Source organism: Thalia democratica, chromosome 2, assembly GCF_965202585.1.
Source record: "Thalia democratica chromosome 2, ktThaDemo2.hap1.1, whole genome shotgun sequence".
NCBI classification, from domain to species: domain Eukaryota; kingdom Metazoa; phylum Chordata; class Thaliacea; order Salpida; family Salpidae; genus Thalia; species Thalia democratica.
The window spans coordinates 17,732,292-17,757,156 of NC_139166.1; the positions used below are offsets into that span (position 1 = coordinate 17,732,292).

At 25.9% G+C, this 24,865-nt stretch overlaps 10 non-coding genes across 10 annotated transcripts; 6 read left to right on the forward strand and 4 right to left on the reverse strand.

Moving 5' to 3' along the window:
• Positions 1 to 4,268: 4,268 nt before the first annotated feature.
• Positions 4,269 to 4,340, forward strand: Trnag-ucc (transfer RNA glycine (anticodon UCC)). The gene has a single exon. It is a non-coding gene; the product is annotated as a tRNA-Gly (tRNA).
• Positions 4,341 to 5,389: 1,049 nt separating this feature from the next.
• Trnam-cau (transfer RNA methionine (anticodon CAU)) lies at positions 5,390 to 5,461 on the forward strand. Its single transcript has one exon. It is a non-coding gene; the product is annotated as a tRNA-Met (tRNA).
• Positions 5,462 to 6,478: 1,017 nt separating this feature from the next.
• Positions 6,479 to 6,550, forward strand: Trnae-cuc (transfer RNA glutamic acid (anticodon CUC)). Its single transcript has one exon. It is a non-coding gene; the product is annotated as a tRNA-Glu (tRNA).
• A 415-nt stretch (positions 6,551 to 6,965) lies between these two features.
• Positions 6,966 to 7,039, reverse strand: Trnan-guu (transfer RNA asparagine (anticodon GUU)). Its single transcript has one exon. It is a non-coding gene; the product is annotated as a tRNA-Asn (tRNA).
• Positions 7,040 to 11,646: 4,607 nt separating this feature from the next.
• Positions 11,647 to 11,719, forward strand: Trnan-guu (transfer RNA asparagine (anticodon GUU)). Its single transcript has one exon. It is a non-coding gene; the product is annotated as a tRNA-Asn (tRNA).
• Positions 11,720 to 12,133: 414 nt separating this feature from the next.
• Trnae-cuc (transfer RNA glutamic acid (anticodon CUC)) lies at positions 12,134 to 12,208 on the reverse strand. Its single transcript has one exon. It is a non-coding gene; the product is annotated as a tRNA-Glu (tRNA).
• Positions 12,209 to 14,426: 2,218 nt separating this feature from the next.
• Trnag-ucc (transfer RNA glycine (anticodon UCC)) lies at positions 14,427 to 14,498 on the reverse strand. Its single transcript has one exon. It is a non-coding gene; the product is annotated as a tRNA-Gly (tRNA).
• Positions 14,499 to 17,978: 3,480 nt separating this feature from the next.
• Positions 17,979 to 18,051, forward strand: Trnaq-uug (transfer RNA glutamine (anticodon UUG)). The gene has a single exon. It is a non-coding gene; the product is annotated as a tRNA-Gln (tRNA).
• A 386-nt stretch (positions 18,052 to 18,437) lies between these two features.
• On the forward strand, positions 18,438 to 18,519 carry Trnas-cga (transfer RNA serine (anticodon CGA)). Its single transcript has one exon. It is a non-coding gene; the product is annotated as a tRNA-Ser (tRNA).
• A 6,024-nt stretch (positions 18,520 to 24,543) lies between these two features.
• Positions 24,544 to 24,626, reverse strand: Trnal-uaa (transfer RNA leucine (anticodon UAA)). Its single transcript has one exon. It is a non-coding gene; the product is annotated as a tRNA-Leu (tRNA).
• Between the last annotated feature and the right edge of the window lie 239 nt (positions 24,627 to 24,865).

Below are 24,865 nucleotides of genomic sequence, written 5' to 3' on the forward strand. Positions count from 1 at the left end.
TGAAGAGATTTGATGTTTAATAAGTTACTGTTTTACATGTTAGTGATTTTATCTATATTATTCTTTCAATATAAGGACTTCACAGAGGTAAATTTGTAAAAAAAAACACGTTTGTAAAATACACACAAATATAATTGTATGTAATTTACAAATATATATTTATATTTTCTTACATTTTAAAAACACCTGAGTAGATGGAATACAAATAAGTGTTCTTTCTTTATTTAGGAATGTGAATATCAACAGACAAATATGTAGGGACGTGTTTAGTGTTTCTGTGTAAATACATCTTGAAAATCTATAAAGGAAAAGGGAGTTTTATAATAATAAGGTATGTATTGAAAGTATAGCAACCTTAGGTACAGGTGCCGTAAATATCGACTAGTCTATGCAGAGGTGTTAGTAGAGTGTACATAATAAAGATGGTAAACTAATTTATAAATTTTATTAAATAAAATACTAGTAAATGAGCATGTTTGCTTTTAAATTGACAAAAACTTCAATTTTCATCCACAAAAGTTGCAAGATTTTTTTAATTTTCTTAGTTTTAAAACAGAACTTAGCTTATATTAAATTATAACTATAAAGTTAATTGAGTTAAACTTTGCTAATGAAACGCTTTAAATTAAATACATATAAAAACCAAGAACTCTGGTTGTAGAAAAACATAAATACTTTTTTAACTGTACATCATTATAACTACTCTAAATAGGTGTTTAATTTTACAACTTATTTTTAAATTTTAATTTCCATAGAAATTTTAAGTAAAAAAAGTTAACTATTTAAGTTAGTTAAATTTTTGCTGAGATATTTATTATTTATGATAATAATAAGTAAACACCTAAAATAAAGAGCTTAAATAAAAAATTTCTTTCAACTAAAACATCAATTTATTTTATTTTCATTATATTTATTCATGTAGTTAATTAAAAACAGTGTTTTTCATATGTTTCATATATGATATACAAATTTCGCTTTTGTTTATTTTATTAGGAGTAATTGAATTGTTTCATATACGAAACATATGTATAAACCGTTTTTTATTATTTAACCACTTTAATATTTAGCTTCAAATTTTGTCGATCACTTTTGACTAAAACTTTATAGTAAAACTACGAATGAAGGAGAATACATAAAAAGTATAAACATATTAATATAAATTAACTGATATCAAAAGTAAACGTGGGGAGTGACACTGGCGTATAATTGGCTAAAAATAAAATAAACATATTATTCTTATCCTTCAAATATCTAGTTTCCCTACTTAATTTGTTTCTTTTTCCAGTATTTTTACGTAGTATTCGAAAAGTTAAACGAATTATTCCAATAGCAAATCTACATAGCCAGGTTTCGGTGCGTTGAGATCATTGTGTACAGGCATTGATGAAAAAATTTCATACATATATAAGCTTCATAAGAATTCAAAAGAACACAGCTATTGTAGTGCACCGCAGTGGTATAAAAGTTAAAACGGATTTTTTTAAAAGGAAAAACAGTTGGTAAAAAACCGTTTAGCAAAACCAATCTTATGATGATAATAATTAAAGAATAAACAAATTGTCACAAAAAATTAATAAGTATTAATAACTAGTTAGAATATGAAAATAAACTAATTATTAACAGAAGAATACACAAAATTATTATAAAATAATAATAAAATAAATGATAGAAAAAAAAAAACTTTAAACATAATAAATAGACTAATAGATAAACAGTAAATACAATGACAACCTTATAATACACAAATGACAAAGTTTAATCTTAGTAAACTTAAAACTTCTAGTAAAAGTAATTTCTTGTTGCTTTAAGATTAAACATATCAAAAAGTGTAATTCTATCGTCCAGTACACTTAAAAGTTCATAAATTTTTGTAGAATATTAGTCTGCTAGGTTTTTCACTTATTTTTTAAGAAGCATTACCTTAGACTGTCTACTTTTATAATTTAATTTATTTTAATTTTATGTATTTATGTAATAAAAAACTAAATAAAGTTGAAACATTTTAATGGTTGCTTTGGGACCAAATTTTTAGTATGTTTGGATTAAAATTAAAAACATATTTTTTTAACATAAATTTTTACCTCAGGATCAAATATTTTATGGCTAGCTAAAATTAGTAAAATAACAAGATAGAAAGTAAAAGTTTAATGACTACCAAAAGTTATAAAATCGCCCCCCCCCCCCCCCCCCATTCGTCCCCTTATTAATTATCGCCACCCGACTTACTAAAATAGCCTCCAGGGGGGCGATGTTGCCTACTTTGGGAAACTCTGTTTTAAACTGATTGTAGTACTCTTTGGTCTTGTAGCTTCAAACTAATTGTAGTATTATTTGGTCTTGTAGGTTTTAAATCGATTGTAATGCTATTTAATCTTGTAGCTTTTAAACTGTTTGTAAAACTAATCGGTCTTGTAGATTTTAAACTGTATGTAGTACTATTTGGTCTTGTGGTTTTTAAACTGTTTGTATTACTATTTTGTCTTGCAGTTTTTAAACTGATTGTAATGCTATTTGGACTTGTAGCTTTTAAAATGCTGATAGTACTATTTGGTCTTTGAGCCTTCAAATTGACTCTAATACTGTTTGGTGTTTCAACTTTTTAACTACTTTTAGTGGTACTTTGACTTTTTGTTTTAAACTGATTGTAGAATAATTTGGTCTTGTAGGTAATAAACAAAATTACTATTTGGTCTCATAGCTTTTAAAATGTTTTTAGTAGTTTCTGGTGCTGAAAATTTTATACTTGTACTTTTTGATAACATAGTTTTCAAACTTTTTTTTTATTTAAAGTTGTAGTATTTAACCTTTTTCCAGTAGTATTTTGTGCTGTAGATACGTTTGTTGACCTTAGCTGTAGCGAGTAGTGAATATTTCAGATGTGGCAGCAACTGTTGTATCTTTCTTAACTTTCTTAGTCGATGCTACTACTTCGAAAATTTTCTTTACTTTCTCTTGCTGTTTCGCCAGGGTAGCCTTTTCTATTTTGTTCGAACCTAATCTTAGTGCGTAGTTTGAAGTTGTCTCTTCAATGTTCATCTGCGATCCTGAACCTTGTCCTGATACAAAACCGTGAGCACTTGTTTGTTCATTAACACTGTTCATTCATGATCCTAATTCTGCCTGAGTGCTGAACTCAGTTGTATATTTGTTACTTCTGTTCATTCTTGTACCTGAAATCAACTCTGCGCTTTTGCTGAGCTGACCTATGTCCGTTGTAAGATTAGTAACTGTACCAATGGCTCCGATGTAGGTTTTTGTTGTAGAGTCAACAGAAGTTGGTTTGAGGTAACTACTCGTGATAGAATTAGTGCCATTGTAATCTAAAGTAGAAGTATCAATAGAAGTTGAACTGGTATATCTATTTGTTAAATTATTTTCTCGCTCCGTTTTTTAACGGATTAGGCGTCTGATTCCTATTAGAATATTCCTAAAGCTCAGGCAACTCGTGGTCTCTAATGTCTCAATACAGATATTGGAGACTACGGGTTGCCCATGATAATTAGGTAAATAGAGCGTCGCTTTCACCAATTACTTCCAATTGCCCCATACTTTCAAAATGTTGTCTATTTTATATCAAAATATTTATTTTTTCATCAGAAAGAAATTAACTCCTAATTAATAAACAATATTATTTTAAGATTTTAGAAAAAAAATTTTAGAAATCCTAGAAAATGTATTTATTTTTACAAAAAACTCCGTTTTTATTCGCAAGATTAAAAATAGAAAATTAAATATTATTTTCATAACAGAATTAAGACAAAACCAAGTTTTTTAAAACTTTGTAATAAAACTCAACAATATAAAGTAACAGAAAAGGTTAACTAGCAAATTAAAATCTGCTTTTACTGTATTATTATGAAATTTACTTACTGATTTTGTACTAAATATAAATGCTAAAGCTTAAATTTGTAAATTGTATTTTAAAATTAAAAAAAGTTAGTTTTGAAATTTATTAAACTAAGTTAAATGTACGCTTATTGTGTTAAAGTTTAATTTATAAAAATTTCTATATAAAAAACATTTCAGCTGTTTAAGTTTTTATCTTATGCAGCTGGTTTACATTTCAGTATGTAGTAACCTTAACTGCTTAAAAAAAATATTATAGTTGTTATGAAAATTAGGTAAATAAAAAGGCAACAAATTAGCTAAGTTTTAAAACACTGTTTAAATAGACCAATTCAAAAGATAAATACAAAACAATACTTTTGCATGTTCAGTTTACTAATAGTTACGTTTGCGTTTATAATTTTTTTATTCAACAATTACAAGCGTCGATGGTGTAACGGTTAGCATTGGTGCCTTCCAAGCACTAGTTCCGGGTTCGACTCCCGGTCGACGCACTTTTGCTTTTGTTTTTAATGGACTATTTCAAATGATAACTACTTTATCTTTTTAATTAGTGAATACAACTTCGAAAAATTTCAAACATAAAACTTTAGTATTATTATTTTACTCCATTTTATAAAGATCTTGTTTTAGGCCTAAAACTTTTTCAATATAGTTTCTTATGGTTTAGATTTAGATAGTTTTAACTTATTAATCAAAAAATTTCTAACATTGAAAAGATGTTTTAAAATATACAAACTAGAAATAAGCTTTAGTGTTTAATGTTTAAAGTTGTAACTTAGTTACTAAAGTTATAGATATTTGCAATTTATTTTAGTAATCAAGTAAATTAACTGACAAAACGCTAATGTTGTTTTCAAAACTTAGAAAAAAGTTAATTTAGTTTACTGTAATTACAAGTTTAAATGTGTATTAGGCTAATACAGTAAGATAAAGCTAAAATTTTAAATTCAATTATGGTATAAAAGTTGTAATTATTCTTTTTTAAGCACATAATTATAAGTTTTTTAACCCTTAATAGTACTTTGCAATCAGTACTTATTATAACATATACATGAAAACATTTATTTGTATGAATTAAAACTAACAAAAAGTTTACAACACTTGAATTAGTTCAGTTGATTAGCAAAGTTAAAAGCTTATTTATCATTTAGTAACAACATTAATTTTTATGATGTTTACTGCTGTTTAAAATTAGAAAAACCTCTCAGTTTCAATAAAAAAAGTTAAAGTTTTATTTAAGATTAAATTTTTTTTGTATAACATAAGCTGAAATATATTTTGGCTGTTTTCAAAGAGTAAAAAACAAGAATAAAAATAAAATAAAGTAAAATCATGTTGCAATTTAAGTTATTTTAAATTTTACCATAAAAATAATAAATATAAAGCTTGAAAATAACATAAGTTTAAATTAAAGTTTAAATAGCAAGGCAAATGAGTAAATTTTAAGTAAGTTTAATTGCATCAACAAAAGTATATAAGTAAGCATTAAGCTTAGAGCAAATCTTCAAGTATACATACGCTATATGCAGCAGTTACAAACAGCAGAGTGGCGCAGCGGAAGCGTGCTGGGCCCATAACCCAGAGGTCGATGGATCGAAACCATCCTCTGCTACCTTCTCGCTGTAATCGTAAAGTAGTTAGTACTTCACGTTGTGGCCGTGACAACCCAGGTTCGAATCCTGGTTACAGCGTTTTTTGTTACTGCAATATAGAATTTTATTATTATTAGTTTATACGAATATATATGTAATAAATTTGGTCAACATAAGAAAAAATTATAATAATAATATCTATTTACATAGTTATGAGACTTATTCAAAAGATTTCAATTTATCATAGTTTTATAAGTAATAAAAAGCTCTTGTCTTAAAAAATAGTTTTAGATTAAAACTCTGCTTCACTTTAACTCCTTATATAATATTTGCTTTAACATATTTTGTTATAGAAAAATTTTTTGTATCTTTAAAACGCTTGTTCATAAATAACATACATAAGTTAGCTTAAAATAATAACAAAGAGCATAAAGGTTTACCACATACATGATTTAGTAGTTTTGATTACTAATATATGCACTAAAGTTTAAATGTAATCAACAGTAATATGTTATAATTTTTCGAATTGTATAAAGGTAGATCATGTTTTAATTTAAATAGTTTTCTAGTTGAAGAGAGTGATTTTTTAAAGTAGATTAGTAATATATGTTTTACTCTAGCTAAATGAAATAAAACGTTACTATGCAAACAAACATTATTTGAAAAGCAAGTTTAAATGTTTCAGAAAAATTAAGTAATACACATAGTTTAAGACAATTCAAAACACAAATACAGTATTTCAGTTATTGAGCATAATAGAGTAATAATGAAATAAAAACTTTTACACATTAAATATGTATTAGACAGTGAAAGTGGTTAGAACTTCAAAAACTTTATCTTGATGTATTTGAGAAAAGTTTAATTATATTAAACAAAAGTTCTTTAGAAGCCATTTAAATAAAAATAATCTTTGCTAAAATGTTTTAATTAAAGCTTACTTTTTTCAGTTCAAAGTATCGTATAAAACAATTCACTTAAAACACTCTGCATGCAAAAAACATAGGAATATAAACGTGAAAAGTTGTTTGTAGTGGTCCTCCCAGGTGGTCTAGTGGTTAGGATTCGTGGCTCTCACCCACGCGGCCCGGGTTCGATTCCCGGTCTGGGAATATTTTTTATTATGTTGAAATAGCCTAAGTTTGAAATTAATTTCTTTAATATTTTCTACCTTATAATGAAAACTTGTGAACTTAATTATAAAAGTTGCGGATGCTTTCGTTAACATATTTCATTAAGAACTTTAATATAGCGGTTCATTAACTCATACGTGACTAATTGGACTTATGTGAACGCAAAAAATATATACTTAAACTGTTTTGAGCAGTATAGAATTTTGAAAAAGAAGACAGTAATACTTAAACAAATTAGACAATTTAAAATAGTGACTTATGTTTTACTATTTTAAGCACAAAGTTTAAGAAAATTAAAAAAAAAACAGCTTTAATGCTGAGTATTAATAAAACAAAAAGTCTTATTATCAAAAGTAAAGGAAAACACAATTTATTAAAAGTTAATAACAAAAGTCGTCCTCGGGTGGGCTCGAACCACCAACCTTTCGATAAACAGTCGAACGCGCTAACCGATTGCGCCACGAAGACTTGTTTGATTTACACTTATACAGTTCATATATTAAAGTTTTCCCGCTTAACATGTGCGTTATTTAATTACAATTATGTACTCAGTTGCTGAATTTAAAACAAATCTGAATGCTTTAATATGAAGTTTTCGAGCATATTTTGAATAATTCAGTAAACTAACCATTTTGTTAAAATTAGTAATTTTGAAAAAAAATCTTTTTTAATATATAAAATAAGTATTTATTTTTTACAACTACAGTAAAATTACATAACTCTACTTCATATGAAATTAGATTTGAAAATTGTTTTATCTTACTACTTATCTACTACTTATCTTACTTAAGACTATCTTAAATGTTTAATCTAAATAAAAACTACTTTGAAATTTTAATATAAATATGTCAATTACTATAAAACACGAGCTTAAACATTTTTTGAATACTGCAGTATTATTTTATATATACACTGTTATTTATTAATTTTTTTAACGTTATAGCTTTAATTAATTTTTGCTTGTTTTTTAATAAATTGAAATAAGTTGATAATAGAATCTAAATTCTTAAGCATACTTTTAAAAAAGAGAAAAATTTCAAATTTATTAATTTTTTTTTCTCGTTATTAAATCATATAAAAGCTTGAAATATTTGCTTGAACTATTGATGAATTTTAAAATTAAAATCATTTCAGATATAAAATCTACCTTTTGACGTAAAGTTCAAAATAAATTTAATATGTCTATAATGTTAGATACATGTGTGTATAGAAATTGTTTTTTTGATATATATTTAATGTTGTGAAGTTTAATATTCTTATTTTAGATAGAGATTTTCGTTTTAGAATTTAAATTTAGACACTAAAATTTTTTAATTTGTAGATTATTATAACTTTGATTAAGTTGGGTATGCGACTCGATTACCGAGAGGTTTTTTTGCGTATCCAGGTCCTTGAACCAAAAAAATTTGAGCAATTTTTCGTTTTTGTTCAATAAACCAATAATTAAGACCATCTGGAAAATATTTTACACTTGCATGAACAACATTAAGAAAAAATTTAAAAGTATAACCGTAAATACTTAAAAATAAAATCAATGAAGAAAAAAAAAACTTTACAAACAAAATTCAAGTTTGAAAAACATTATGAGTAAATGATAATAGTTAAATACAAGGTACTAAACATTCCGCCAGAGAGGATTGAACTGTCGACTGTTGGTTTATAAGACCAGCACTCTGCCACTGAGCTATGGTGGCTGCAAGTAGAACTACTTTTTAGTATTTTTAAACCGTACAGTTTTAAAGTCAAGCTAATCAAAGTCTGTGTACACCAAAATGCAAAAAATAAAATCGGTGAACCCCAAGACATGATTTTAATAAATGCTACTAGTGGTGTCACTACGTAAAAACTTTTACCAATGCATTTTTCCTTTAAAGTGTTAACTCAGCTTATATTTACATGCAAACCTTTTAACAATTAAAACACTAATTTATCATTTAATCCTGTTTTTAATGAACCTTTCTATTTGGTTTACCTTGGTTGCACTATGATATTTTATTTATATGGTTATATCTTACATACTTATTAATTGAACACATCTCTGCAATTATTTAATAAATACCAGTACAGTACTCTTAAAATGTTTTATTTAATACTTTTATGTCGCTTAAACTAAATAAATATTATAATAAAAACTGGATTTTTTTTTGTAGTCTAAAAATTTTGTGTATCCCTAAATTAGTTTTGTGTACCCTAAAAGTTTCGTGCACCCCAAAATAAATTTAGTGTGCACCTTGACGACCACTGTTTTAGACTATCATAAATGTTTTATTTAAGTACCAATTACTTTGAAATTTTAATATCAATATGTCAAATACTATAAAACATGAGCTTGTTCACTTGTGTTTATAGTAATGTCTTTCAAATAGATTTATGCAAATTGTATATTTTAATCGCGACCGGTTTCGGTGGCAAGAGATTGCAACCTTTTCAAGCAAAAAATAAAATATTAAACTGCATATAACAATGTTAGTTATTTATACTGTTATTTAAAAACTTATTCATGCGTGAATAATATAAACATAACAAAATCTAAAATGTTGCATATTCGAAAATTCAAGTATGTCAGAGTATATTTAGGTAAAATTAGTACTAGTTTTTTTTTAAACGAATTGTTTTAATATTAATATAATGAGTCAAAAAAAAAAAAACTTAGTTCAAAGCTTTTTTTTTTTTTAATAATTATACCTTGAAATTTATCTAAATGAAATTAAGAATTGTCTAAAATAGTGATTTTAAGTCAATAGTCAACAAAACATTAATAAAACTCAAAGTCACTGAAGATTTCAAAATCTAATTTGTATTAAGTTAACATAACAGTAAAAATTTAAACGGATTTAAGAACTATCTAAAAAAAGTCTAAAAGTTTATCTTAGTTGCATTAAGAACTGTCTAAAAAAATTTTTTTTTTGATTTAAGCCAATTGTCAACAAAAAATCAATAAAAAAATCAAGAAAAATAACCTATTTTGTACTATAATTATACTTTGGTTTAAGTTTTGTCTGCTTTCCAGTTTATTATTAAAAATTTATTTCTGTGTCTGCATGAGTTCATTAATTCCGTTCTTTTGTTGATGCAACTTGTACCATATTTTAGTATTAATAAAGCTTCTTTTTAGCACAATCTGCATGTCATAATTCCTAGTTTAGATTTTTTTTTCCCTTTGTAATATTTTTCAACTTATATTGTATTTCTTATTTTCACTTTTTAATTGATGGGTTAATTTTGAGAGTTCAGTTGCTTGTTTTTACTGGAGGTAGTTTTTGTCATTTGGATTGCTTTTTATTGTTTTGTGTAGATATACGTTTTTTTAGTTGATTAGCACTTAATCCAATGTATACTTTTCTTAAATTATCTGTTTCTATTGTTGTCTGGTAAGTTACATTTTCTGCCCTACATTCTCTCCTTCTAGGGGGCAAGTTTCTTTCTTTCTGCAGTTGCATGATTCATCTTTATTTACTTTATTGTTGTTTATTGCTTTTTTGTTGTGGTTTTTTATTATTGTTTCAATGTTTGACATGCAGCTGTAGCTTAATTTTATATTGTTTTTGTTTAAATATTTTTTTGATTTACTATCAAATGAAAATTTAAATTAATTATTGAAGCACTTTATCTGTGTTATAATGTGAATAATGAAAAATATAATTCAGATTATTTGTTAGTTGCGATCAAATAGGTCAAGAAAATTTCAATTAGCAGCATTATAAATAAATTGCTGAAACCTAAGTTACTACGTAAATTGTTGCTACAAAACTTAAAAATTTGTCTGCAAGATGAGAAAAATAAATCATTTACATTGTCACGTAATAAAATAGTACGGTTTAAAAATACTAAAAAGTAGTTTTACTTGCAGCCGCCATAGCTCAGTGGCAGAGTGCTGGTCTTATAAACCAGCAGTCGACAGTTCAATCCTCTCTGGCGGAATGTTTAGTGCCTTGTATTTAACTATTATCATTTACTCATAATGTCTTTCAAACTTGCATTTTGTTTGTAAAGTTTTTTTTTTCTTCATTGATTTTATTTTTAAGTATTTATGGTTATACTTTTTAATCTTTTCTTAATGTTGTTCATGCAAGTGTAAAATATTTTCCAGATGGTCTTAATTATTGGTTTATTGAACAAAAACGAAAAATTGCTCAAATTTTTTTGGTTCAAGGACCTGGATACGCAAAAAAACCTCTCGGAAATCGAGTCGGATACCCAACTTAATTAAAGTTATAATAATCTACAAATTAAAAAACTTTAGTGTCAAAATTTAAATTCTAAAACGAAAATCTCTATCTAAAATAAGAATATTAAACTTCACAACATTAAATATATATCAAAAAAACAATTTATATACACACATGTATCTAACATTATAGACATATTAAATTTATTTTGAACTTTACGTCAAAAGGTAGATTTTATATCTGAAATGATTTTAATTTTAAAATTCATCAATAGTTCAAGCAAATATTTCAAGCTTTTATATGATTTAAAAACGAGAAAAAAAAATTAATAAATTTGAAATTTTTCTCTTTTTTAAAAGTATGCTTAAGAATTTAGACTCTATTATCAACTTATTTCAATTTATTAAAAAACAAGCAAATATTAATTAAAGCTATAACGTTAAAAAAATTAATAAATAACAGTGTATGTATAAAATAATACTGCAGTATTCAAAAAATGTTTAAGCTCGTGTTTTATAGTAATTGACATATTTATATTAAAATTTTAAAGTAGTTTTTATTTAGATTAAACATTTAAGATAGTCTTAAGTAAGATAAGTAGTAGATAAGTAGTAAGATAAAACAGTTTTCAAATCTAATTTCATATGAAGTAGAGTTATGTAATTTTACTGTAGTTGTAAAAAATAAATACTTATTTTATATATTAAAAAAGATTTTTTTTCAAAATTACTAATTTTAACAAAATGGTTAGTTTACTGAATTATTCAAAATATGCTCGAAAACTTCATATTAAAGCATTCAGATTTGTTTTAAATTCAGCAACTGAGTACATAATTGTAATTAAATAACGCACATGTTAAGCGAGAAAACTTTAATTTATAAACAGTATAAGTGTAAATCAAACAAGTCTTCGTGGCGCAATCGGTTAGCGCGTTCGACTGTTAATCGAAAGGTGGTGGTTCGAGCCCACCCGAGGACGACTTTTGTTATTAACTTTTAATAAAGTGTGTTTTCCTTTACTTTTGATAATAAGACTTTTTGTTTTATTAATACTTAGCATTAAAGCTGTTTTTTTTTAATTTTCTTAAACTTTGTGCTTAAAATAGTAAAACATAAGTCACTATTTTAAATTGTCTAATTTGTTTAAGTATTACTGTCTTCTTTTTTGAAATTCTATACTGCTCAAAACAGTTTAAGTATATATTTTTTGCGTTCACATAAGTCCAATTAGTCACGTATTAATTAATGAACCGCTATATTAAAGTTCTAAATGAAATATGTTAACGAAAGCATCCGCAACTTTTATAATTAAGTTCACAAGTTTTCATTATAAGGTAGAAAATATTAAAGAAATTAATTTCAAACTTAGGCTATTTCAACATATTGAAAAATGTTCCTAGACCTGGAATCGAACCCGGGCCGCGTGGGTGAGAGCCACGAATCCTAACCACTAGACCACCTGGAAGGACGTCTACAAACAACTTTTTACGTTTATAATCCTATGTTTTTTGCATGCAGAGTGTTTTAAGTGAATTGTTTTATACGATACTTTGAACTGAAAAAAGTAAGCTTTAATTAAAACATTTTAGCAAAGATTATTTTTATTTAAATGGCTTCTAAAGAACTTTTGTTTAATATAATTAAACTTTTCTCAAATACATCAAGATAAAGTTTTTGAAGTTCTAACCACTTTCACTGTCTAATACATATTTAATGTGTAAAAGTTTTTATTTCATTATTATTCTATTATGCTCAATAACTGAAATACTGTATTTGTGTTTTGAATTGTCTTAAACTATGTGTATTACTTAATTTTTCTGAAACATTTAAACTTGCTTTTCAAATAACGTTTGTTTGCATGGTAACGTTTTATTTTATTTAGCTAGAGTAAAACATATACTACTAATCTACTTTAAAAAATCACTCTCTTCAACTAGAAAACTATTTAAACTTAAACATGATCTACCTTTATACAATTCGAAAAAATATAACATATTACTGTTGATTACATTTAAACTTTAGTGCATATATTAGTAATCAAAACTACTAAATAATGTATGTGGTAAACCTTTATGCTCTTTGTTATTATTTTAAGCTAACTTATGTATGTTATTTATGAACAAGCGTTTTAAAGATACAAAATTTTTTTCTATAACAAAATATGTTAAAGCAAATTTTATATAAGGAGTTAAAGTGAAGCAGAGTTTTAATCTAAAACTATTTTTTAAGACAAGAGCTTTTTATTACTTATAAAACTATAATAAATTGAAATCTTTTGAATAAGTCTCATAACTATGTAAATAAATATTATTATTATAATTTTTTCTTATGTTGACCAAATTTATTACATATATATTCGTATAAACTAATAATAATAAAATTTTATATTGCAGTAACAAAAAACGCTGTAACCAGGATTCGAACCTGGGTTGTCACGGCCACAACGTGAAGTACCAACCACTTTAAGATTACAGCGAGAAGGTAGCAGAGGATGGTTTCGATCCATCAACCTCTGGGTTATGGGCCCAGCACGCTTCCGCTGCGCCACTCTGCTGTTTGTAGCTGCTGCATATAGCGTATCTATACTTGAAGATTTGCTCTAAGCTTAATGCTTACTTATATACTTTTGTTGATGCAATTAAACTTACTTAAAATTTACTCATTTGCCTTGCTATTTAAACTTTAATTTAAACTTATGTTATTTTCAAGCTTTGTATTTATTATTTTTATGGTAAAATTTAAAATAACTTAAATTGCAATATGATATGACCAAAAGCTATTTTAGTTTTATATATTTATCAGTTTCCTAAACTGAAGTTGATTTTTAACTATCTAATATCATACATCTATATATTATTTTATTTTTATTCTTGTTTTTTACTCTTTGAAAACAGCCAAAATATATTTCAGCTTATGTTATACAAAAAAAATTTAATCTTAAATAAAACTTTAACTTTTTTTAATGAAACTGAGAGGTTTTTCTAATTTTAAACAGCAGTAAACATCATAAAAATTAATGTTGTTACTAAATGATAAATAAGCTTTTAACTTTGCTAATCAACTGAACTAATTCAAGTGTTGTAAACTTTTTGTTAGTTTTAATTCATACAAATAAATGTTTTCATGTATATGTTATAATAAGTACTGATTGCAAAGTACTATTAAGGGTTAAAAAACTTATAATTATGTGCTTAAAAAAGAATAATTACAACTTTTATACCATAATTGAATTTAAACTTTTAGCTTAATCTTACTGTATTAGCCTAATACACATTTAAACTTGTAATTACAGTAAACTAAATTAACTTTTTTCTAAGTTTTGAAAACAACATTAGCGTTTTGTCAGTTAATTTACTTGATTACTAAAATAAATTGCAACTATCTATAACTTTAGTAACTAAGTTACAACTTTAAACATTAAACACTAAAGCTTATTTCTAGTTTGTATATTTTAAAACATCTTTTCAATGTTAGAAATTTTTTGATTAATAAGTTAAAACTATCTAAATCTAAACCATAAGAAACTATATTGAAAAAGTTTTAGGCCTAAAACAAGATCTTTATAAAATGGAGTAAAATAATAATACTAAAGTTTTATGTTTGAAATTTTTCGAAGTTGTATTCACTAATTAAAAAAGATAAAGTAGTTATCATTTGAAATAGTCCATTAAAAACAAAGGCAAAAGTGCGTCGACCGGGAGTCGAACCCGGAACTAGTGCTTGGAAGGCACCAATGCTAACCGTTACACCATCGAAGCTTGTAGAAATTGTTGAATAAAAATATTATAAACGCAAACGTAACTATTAGTAAACTGAACATGCAAAAGTATTTTTTTTGTATTTATCTTTTGAATTGGTCTATTTAAACAGTGTTTTAAAACTTAGCTAATTTGTTGCCTTTTTATTTACCTAATTTTCATAACAACTATAATATTTTTTTTAAGCAGTTAAGGTTACTACATACTGAAATGTAAACCAGCTGCATAAGATAAAAACTTAAACAGCTGAAATGTTTTTTATATAGAAATTTTTATAAATTAAACTTTAACACAATAAGCGTACATTTAACTTAGTTTAATAAATTTCAAAACTAACTTTTTTTAATTTTAAAATACAATTTACAAATTTAAGCTTTAGCATTTATATTTAGTACAAAATCAGTAAGTAAATTTCATAATAATACAGTAAAAGCAGATTTTAATTTGCTAGTTAACCTTTTCTGTTACTTTATATTGTTGAGTTTTATTACAAAGTTTTAAAAAACTTGGTTTTGTCTTAATTCTGTTATGAAAATAATATTTAATTTTCTATTTTTAATCTTGCGAATAAAAACGGAGTTTTTTGTAAAAATAAATACATTTTCTAAGATTTCTAAAAAGATTTTTCTAAAATCTTAAAATAATATTGTTTATTAATTAGGAGTTAATTTCTTTCTGATGAAAAAATAAATATTTTGATATAAAATAGACAACATTTTGAAAGTATTGGGCAATTGGAAGTAATTGGTGAAAGCGACGCTCTATTTACCTAATTATCATGGGCAACCCGTAGTCTCCAATATCTGTATTGAGACATTAGAGACCACGAGTTGCCTGAGCTTTAGGAATATTCTAATAGGAATCAGACGCCTAATCCGTTAAAAAACGGAGCGAGAAAATAATTTAAATAATTACTAATCAACTTTTTAACGAGTTTAAAATCTTGACAATGTCAATTGCAATAATGTTTTATTTTGCGAAGTTTTACTTATATAAAAGTGAGAAACATTGTATTTTGTTAAAGCAAGTCTACAATTGTATTACAAGTGTGTATTAGTGGTTTATTGAGTTTTATTTAAAGAGATGCTTGATGTAGGGAATGTTTTGCTAAAAAACTAATTTATTTGCGGTTATTTGTACTTATACTTTTATCTATGCAATTTTAGTGCTTAGGTGCACAATTTTATTTGCGAAAGAGCATTATGTTTATACTTGTAAGTGCACAATATATGTTGCAACTAACATAAGTCGCATAGAGGCGCAAAATTTCGATCTTTTAAGTCAAGTGCATAATGATTTTTTGAAGATGTTGCTTCTAACGTAGGTCGTCAGGGAATGCAGTATTTTAGTTCAAAATTGCAACCTATTAAGTCGCCAAAAGAGCGCAAGTATTATTTTTTTTAAGCATAAAAATGTAAAATAAAAACCGCATTAGAATTCAGAATTACAACAGCAGAAAAGTTGTTTTCGCTAACGTCTGAGTTTTAGTTTATAAAACAAACTTTCCTCTGTATTTACATCTACTAGTTTATTGAATTGATGTGCTGAATTATTGATCTAAAATGTAGATTGTGTTTTTTAAATCAGAATATTGCTGAAGTTTAAAAAACATGTTTGTATGAGTTTTTATCTTTCTAGTCGTAAAATAGCAAGTCATTTTCTAATTTTTATTACTCGTTTCAAGTTCTAGTACTAAACTGTATTTAAGTTTTTCCATTCGAAAGAAATCAAAAATAAATATCCTTTAATTTTGGCAGTCGTATTTTGTTAAAAAAGTTGCTGTTTTTGCATCGTTGTGAACGTTGTTTGATACAAACAACTATTTTTTGTTTATTAAGCACATCTAACACCTTGCTACTGCTTAAAAATGAGTATGTTGTTTATAAGTACGACGATGGACAATAGAAGGTATAAACATTACGTGTTTCACTTTATTTTATGAAGTCACAATCAAAAAATCCTACGGTCTTTGTTTTTAAAGTTAATCAATGTAATTGTTGCTATTTCTACAAAACCGGTTAGAAGACAGGAAACCGAAAAATTTCCTAGAAAAATAAGATCGTTGGCCATACCAATGAAGTTTCACAACAAATCGTTCTCTCCCTTATTAACCACCGTGTTATTTTGTCGCTGTGCTAAAGTGACCCTCCGTACCAAAGTGACGCACCGTAACATTTTGTCGCTGTGCCAAAGTGACCCTCCGTGCCAAGGTGACGCACTGTGTCATTTTGTCGCTGTGCCAAAGTGACGCACCGTGTCATTTTGTCGCCATGCCAAAGTGACCCTCTATGCCAAAGTGACGCACCGTGCCAAGGTGACGCACCGTGTCATTTTGTCGCTGTGTCATTCTGACCCGCTCCCTTACTATACTAGCCTTAAACAAGTTTATAAGTAACCAAAACTAACTAGTAAAATTTAGTTTAGTTTTTATGTTAACAAAAAAATTATCATTTTCATAATTAAATTGATTTTTTTTATTACTAGTTTGTAATTTTTTTTATTTTAAACGGTTCAAACTAAATAGAAAAAACTAAATTAATTTTTTTAATATAAACTTATCTATACTTGTTTTTTTATTTTATTCTAAAAATTTCAAAAAGTAATAAAGCTTCATATTATATATATTTTACAATTATGTTTTTTTTTTTCTTTACAAAAACTAAACTTTTAAAACTAACGTGTAAGTATAATTAAAAAAGTAATCCCAAATCGTTAAATCAATTGTTTTACATGCCTTATTTTATAAATTACATGTATAAATGTAGTTAAAGCTATACTTTTTATTCCCTTTAATTAAGTGTAAAACAAACTTAAACAAGACGTGTCTTATCTAAAAGTTTGATAGTGTTTGTAGCTATAAATTCACAAAAAATATAATATTAACGTGCGATCCTATGGTGTAATGGTTAGTTATCAGAACTCTGAATTCTGTGATCCGAGTTCAAGTCCCGGTAGAACATGATTTTGCAATGAAACTTTATTTTGTTTTGGTACTTAAAATAATGTTTTTTTTTCACTATATTATTGATTTCCGTGTGAAATATTTTTATTTAAACTTATTTAATGATTTCTTTGAATCAAGCATTTAAATAAAACTGGAAAGTATTTTCTGCTAAAAGTGTTATTTTTCTTTTTTGAACAGCAGAAATAGTTTCACACTTGAACAGATAAATAACCTGTTGTACAATTTTCTACCAGAACTAAACTTAACTTATATAAATTAAAATATAAAGATAATTAGTAATAGTACTATTAATAAAAAGTAAAAGTAGTAGTATTACTACAATTCCTAATTCAAAGATTACTAACAATTTTGTATTACCATTAATTTGTAACAGCCTAAATACTAAATAAAAAATTTGAAAAGTATTTTCCATTTTGCAACATTAGTTTCAATAACTACGTCACAAAGTTTGAATCACTACGTCACAATGTATAACGATTTTAATTATAAACGCTATAATTTCAGTGTCGACGTGAGCCTGGCTAGCTCAGTCGGTAGAGCGTTGGACTTTGAATCCAACGGTCAGGGGTTCAAGTACCCTGTCAGGCTACTTTATGAACTATATTTTAGAAAATGATTTAATTTTATCATATCAATTTAAAAAAAAAATAGTTATGTTTGCCTATGCATTGTTTATTTTTTAAATTAATCATTTTTCATCTAGTTACGAAGAATATATTTTGTTGAATATAATTACGAGTAAATTAGTATTGATATAAATTTATTGGTAGTTATCGTTGGATATAAGAACTAAATAACAAAACTAAAACATAACTAAATAACATTTAAATAACAAATTTTTGAAAAGTTTAGTCTTTTGTAACTATAAACTATATATACTTAAAAAAGCTTATTTACTTAGTTTCTTAATATGATTTGTTTTGTATTGACAACTACTTAACTATATAAACTAGAAAAGTATATTTCCAACGGGAGCTGCGATGGCCGAGTGGTTAAGGCGTTGGACTCGAAATCTAATGGGCATTGCCCGCTCAGATTTAAATCCTGCTCGCAGCGAATTATTTTGTTCTTGAATTGCTGTAGTATATAATTTATACAAATACAGAAGTCACCTTTTTAATTAATAGAAGATGTACAGATTTTTTTCATTAATCATTTTAGTATTTTAAAGTGGGATGACTTTTTACTTAACTTATATACAAACTTGAGTCTAAAAAGATTTCAGAAATTTTTTAAATAAAGTTTTAAAAGTCACGACGACCTCCAAAAATTATTTCTCCAAAATTTGACTTTTTCTCTTAAATATCTTCTTTGTAAAAACTACTTAGTGTTTATTAAAAAAATCGGCTTTAAAAATATTAAATGTGTTTAAGGTATACAAAAACTGCGTAACCAAAGTGTTGTTTATTCAAGATTAACAAATACTTATTTTTTTCTTGTTTTCGTGGTTATTATCATTTACCTTCTTTATATTTTTTTCAAGTGCCAAAGTGCACAATTTTAAACAAAAAATGCAGTTTATCTAAGACGCCAACACACGAAAAAGTCGTCAACCGAGCGCAATAAGTGCACATTGCAATTGTTTTTTTATAAAAGTATAGGGAGGAACTTTTTAAACCACGGAAACATTTAGCAGCAAAAAATGAGCCCGATGAATAGGATTCTTATTGACTTTTATTCTCAACATCTACAAAAAGCTTCTAACTAATGTTTCGCATTTTGCTAAAAGTAAGCTACAAATGTTTATATCGTGGATATACTGAATCTGTAGCCATTGTTATATTTACCTTTGTGTAACAAAATGAAAATCTATCTTATGAAAAAGATTATTTTAAACAACTGCAGACAGCAAAAAACTTTCTTATAAGTTATGAGCAAGTTATTCTTTGAATTTATGTTGCGAATAAGTTGCTATGTGTAATGATACCGCAAAATTTCGATTTAAAAAACTAAGTTTAGTCAAAAAGAAAGTGATATTTCTTAAAATTTTTAGCAAATACTCTATACTAGAGGTTAAGAATAAATGAATAGTCTAAGGAAGCAGCTAATGTACTAGCAAATCATTTAAGGACTTTTTATTGCTTCGAAAAAAAAAGCATTTTAATAAGGAAAGTAGAAAAATATTTGTTGAAAAACTGTTCAATTTGTTTTCACATTAAAATAACTCGTAATTGTTAAAGTTTTTAAAACTAGCTACTAAACGTCAGTGTGTTATTGTGAAGATTGAAATAAAAAGTTTATTTTGTTAAAAAAAAGCTTCTTAAGTAGTCTTTAAACAAATGTATGTTTTAGCAAATTAGCATTTACAGCTGATTTTTAACTGAAACTTAATGTACTTGTGTAAAGGGAGTTAAGTTTTGCACATTTCTTATGACGTTATTTTCATTCACTTAAAAGTAACACTTAATTTCGTTTTGGCTATTTTAAGATGATTTTAAAATATTATCTTAGAAATTAAAATAATTTTTATCGATGCAGATATTTGATAAATACTTTAAAAATGTTTATAGGAGTAACTCTCATAGTTAATTTTAACAATTGTTTTAAAAACAAAATTGTTATTTATTTACGAAATCTGATTGTTATTTCCTTAAAGCTTTTTAAAGCCATTTGTTTTTAAATTGTGTAGCGAAAAGGAGTAATTGATTATTTTAAACATATTTCAAAACATCTCCTTCCCCTATTTGTTTACGAATTTAAATTATTTCTTTCATTTGGGGTTTATTTGAAAACTTAATAGTTTTGTGATAATATTATTACAATTTAATTGTTTCCAAAACATTACACTTATTAAAAGTTACTTTACGAAAACAAAGTTTCTTTCTTAATATTATTAGTAAAACACTTGTTTTGATTATTGAAAACTTTTAAAAGTTAAAGCATTTAAAATGTCTTTTAATCTTGAGTGACTAAATATAACATTTATTTTAAAAATATAAAATTAAATACATCTAAAAATATCAATGGACAACTACAACGAACAATCTAGTTCATGTCAGCCTATTATGACGTCACAGCCGTAAGTTTGATGAAGATCATCAAGTTCGATGTAATTAGATGAATCGATTCATCACCAACTTCAACTTTTACTAAAGGTCATCGTCTGATTTAGCGGATGTTCGGACTCATTCAGTCGGCGACAACTACCTTCCTATTTGTAACAAACACAAAAGTTGTATGGACATTAGACGTTAGTTTTTCGACAAGATGATGGGATAAGAAGTGGACTTCAGTAGACTGACTTTATAAAAATTTGAACTAACACAAACATATTAAGTGTTTTAGTTGTTGTAAAAAGTTTTAATATACAATTCACTTATAACTTTGCATGTGCACTTATGTTATGTATATAAGTATTTTGTCAAGTCTTTTGATACTTTCTATAAAGTTTTTATTGTTTTAAATAGCAATATAAAAATAACTTAACTGGTGAAATGATTTTTTTAGTTTTTTTAGGAGGGGGAAAAAACCTAATATGAACTAAATTTCATAAATTATGTTTTAATTTTAAAATCTAAGAAACAAATTTTAACTTAAAAAAAAACAGGTTAAGGGAGTGTAGCAGTAATGCATGCTTCACTGCTTTCTTAATTGTATAAGAGAAGAGATTGCAAAAAAAAAAGAATAATTTCTCAATGCTTAAATATGATAACTTTGAATAAACGTTGCTTTTGGTAGAATGGTGAGCCATCCAAAACCACCTGTTGACTCTTATTTAAGCTGAGTATTATTTAATCGACTATTATGTTATGTATTCTTTGTAGTGTGTGTTTAATTTGTTTATATTGTAATGTGTAATAAAATGTAAAACTTATTGAACAGTACTTAGGTAAATACCACATAGAGGTCCTATTTAGAATGTATTAGCAAGGTTAGCTTTTTATGGTAATACTTAGTTTATATGATGAGCCTTCAGGTCCTCTATCACTATACAGTTGTTGTAGTCTAAATGTTCTAAGATTTTAGAGAATAGAAAATAGTTTTTGTATTTTTCCAAAGTTTTTATTGGTAAATGGTGAATCAACCAGAAGTTGTTATGGAGTGACTAGAAAGCACTGATGCTAACCGTTACACCATCGACGCTTGTGAAGGTAATTTACAACTCGAGCATATAAAATTAATTTCATGGATTATATCGGTATGTATTTTATTAACAATGATTTAATATCAACAAATACTTAAAGAAAGAAACGTAATAAACACTTTTCAAACTTTGCAACTATAAAACGTAATTTCTTCAAGTTTTTCTTAATATACGTGTGTTTTGTGGTTATTTAAAACAATTAAAATCAGTAACATTTTATATACTTACAGTACTACGTTTTTACAAAAACAACAGAATAAAGTTTATTAAAATTTTATAGAAATAATTGATATTCATTTGAGAAATTGTTCTTTAAGTTTTGGTTTACCACTGGCTGTCAATAAATTTTATTCAAAAAACTTTAAACATAAACCTTAGTCGAGTATAATACTTTATTGATCATAAATAAAGTACAAAATTCAAAGTATTTCATTACAACTAGCATTTATTAGTCAGGTATTAATGTTTTTTACTATATTTCGCTGAATTTCGTTGTAATAATTTATCTTATTTGTTTTCATTACGTGAGAACAAACTTTTTTTTCTTAATTTTATGTTCTGTTTTGTTAAAAGGATTTAAAAATGTTTTTTCATGTTTTTTTTTTAAATAATTTCTCAGTTGATAAAGTTTTTAAACTTTGAAATATTTAATTAAGCTTTCAGTGCTGATAAACTTGGCTTATACTGAGTTCAAACAAATCAAAAATTCAAAAATATGTTTCAAGACTAAGTTCTGATAAACTATGCTTCAAACAATTATTTTTAATAGGAACATCACAGACATACTGCGAGTAAGAACGCGTTAATATTTTTAATTCAATCACCTTTAAAGTTAGTTTTTATTTATAATTGCAAGTTGTCGTATTGTTGCATGAGTAATGATGAGAAGATGAATATAGCGAATGCTGACGGGAGAACTTCTTTAAATAAAGGAAACGAGTTATGTTTTCATTTTAAAATGCTTTATTTCTAACCTTAAGAAAATTTGATAAATACATCACTATTTTCTATTTAGTGTAGCGTTAAAGTTTGCACGAGCGTACAAAATTGCACGAGGGCACAAAATTGCACGAAGATATTTTTGCACGAAGACACTTTTGCACGAGAGGATAAAATTGCACGTAATAAACTTGCAAAATGACACTTTTGAACGAAGGATCACTTTTGCAAGAAGAAATTTTTGCACGGGTTGAATTTTTTTTTTTTTGTATTAAAATGATTTTTTTTTATTATTATTTTATTTTACTTAATTTATTTTGTTTTATTATTTTTTTATTTTTATAACAACTTTTATTATTTGTTTTTTTGTTTTAATTTTTGCTATTACTTATACATTTATGTATAAGTACTTATATACTTACAATTATATAATTTATAATATATTATATTTATAATTTATAACATAATATATATTTTAAATTATATACTTATACATATAAAATAAGTATTACTTTATGCATTAAATCTTTTTTTGGTATTATGTTAATTTATCTTATAGTTTTCTTTTGCTTTATTTAACTCTCGTGCAAAAATGACCCTACGTCCAAAACTAACCCTTGGTGCAAAAGTATCTTCGTGCAGTTTTGTCTTCGTGTAATTTTGACCTGTTCCCCACTATTTCAACTTGTACAAGCAAATATTAAAACCAACAAAAGTAACTAATTTCAAAATTTCTAATAACTAGAGCTATAAGATTTTATATGCCTAAGTTATAATTACGTCACAATACAATAATTGAATTTTAAACACTAAAAGCAGTAATTAACCTAGTGTTTTAGTTACAAGAGTTGTTTTTTCTTGTTGTTCACGAATCTTATAAGCATGCTAATTGTAAGTATATTTTTTGTTTATGTTTTAAAATTATATTATTATTAAGTAGCTTACATTTTTCTAACCTTAACATAAACTAACCTGGCGATATACTGATTTTCCGAAGTTGATAACTTTAAGCTATAAGTTTTATTTTGTTTTTGTTTTCTTACACATAGACGCAAGTTTTGAATAAAGTATAGCCTAATGTCTTCTTACATGTTTATATTGAAAAAAAATTACAGTTTTTTTCAAGTGATGATCTCGTTTGATTTAGTTCAAACAGGTGAAACATTACTAAATTTAAATTTTGAGTTGAAGTTATTTTTCAAAAAGAAATATTAGGAAACAATTTATTCGGTCGAATTTTACAAATAGATTATTTCCAAGCCAACGAATTACCTCTAATGCAGTTGTAATAAGAAATCCACGCCGGGACACGAACCCGTAATCTTCTGATTAGGAGTCAGACGCCTTATCCATTAGACCACGCAATCGGTGACGTGGTATCCAACTATCGCGTTCATATAACTAAAACTTTGTAGCCTGTCGGCCCAATGTAGGTTAAATAACAAATAATTATAGCAAGATGTAATAAAACTATTTATCAACAAATGTAGAAAACCGTAGATTCAATTAGCAAAAAATATTTTATTTATACTCTATTTATTTTTAAAACTTATCTATTGTTTAAACTACATTTAGTTTAATTATGTATTACTACGCTTAGTTTTTTGTAAAATCACTTAAGTTATTCCATGCATTATAAACTAAATATACTATAAAAATTATCTATGATTAAAAAAGTTTTTTTTTTAAACTTTCATACGTATTCAACCCTCTAAATATGGTGTTTTAGTTTTTAAAATGTTAATTAAAATCACTACTATAACTTAAGGTAACAATCAAAAGAAAACGAGCTTAAACTTTTTTATTTTACTTTTAGAAACGTCTTTATAGTAAGTTAATAGCATAAAACACGTTATGATGCGTAAAATAGGATAAAAACTTAAAAACTTTCTCAAGTAAACATAAAAACTACAAGCTTCTAAAACTATGAACTTATAAAGTAAATTGTAAACACTTAAGGTAAATAAATAATATTTATAAGGCTTTTAAGCCAAATCTTTTTTTAGTTCAAAACTTACAGTTATAAAAAGAAAATTAATAATACTACACGTAAAATTTACTGGATGTGGGGTTCGAACCCACGCGGACAATCTTCCATTGGAACTTAAGTCCAACGCCTTAACCACTCGGCCAACCCAGTAGTCGAAGATAAACTGAGTATTTAAATTATATACTACATTATACGTAGCTTTTTTGAATTATAACAAGTAGATTTAAATTCAATTAGAATTCAAATAGAGTTCTTGAAGTTTTTGATTTTACAAAACTGAATAGATACACTTTTTCAATACAGTAATTTTAATTCAGTTTATAATACTTAAATAAAAACAATCACTCTTTTGTGTATATTTTAGGTTTTTTGATTTATAACTTGTTTTT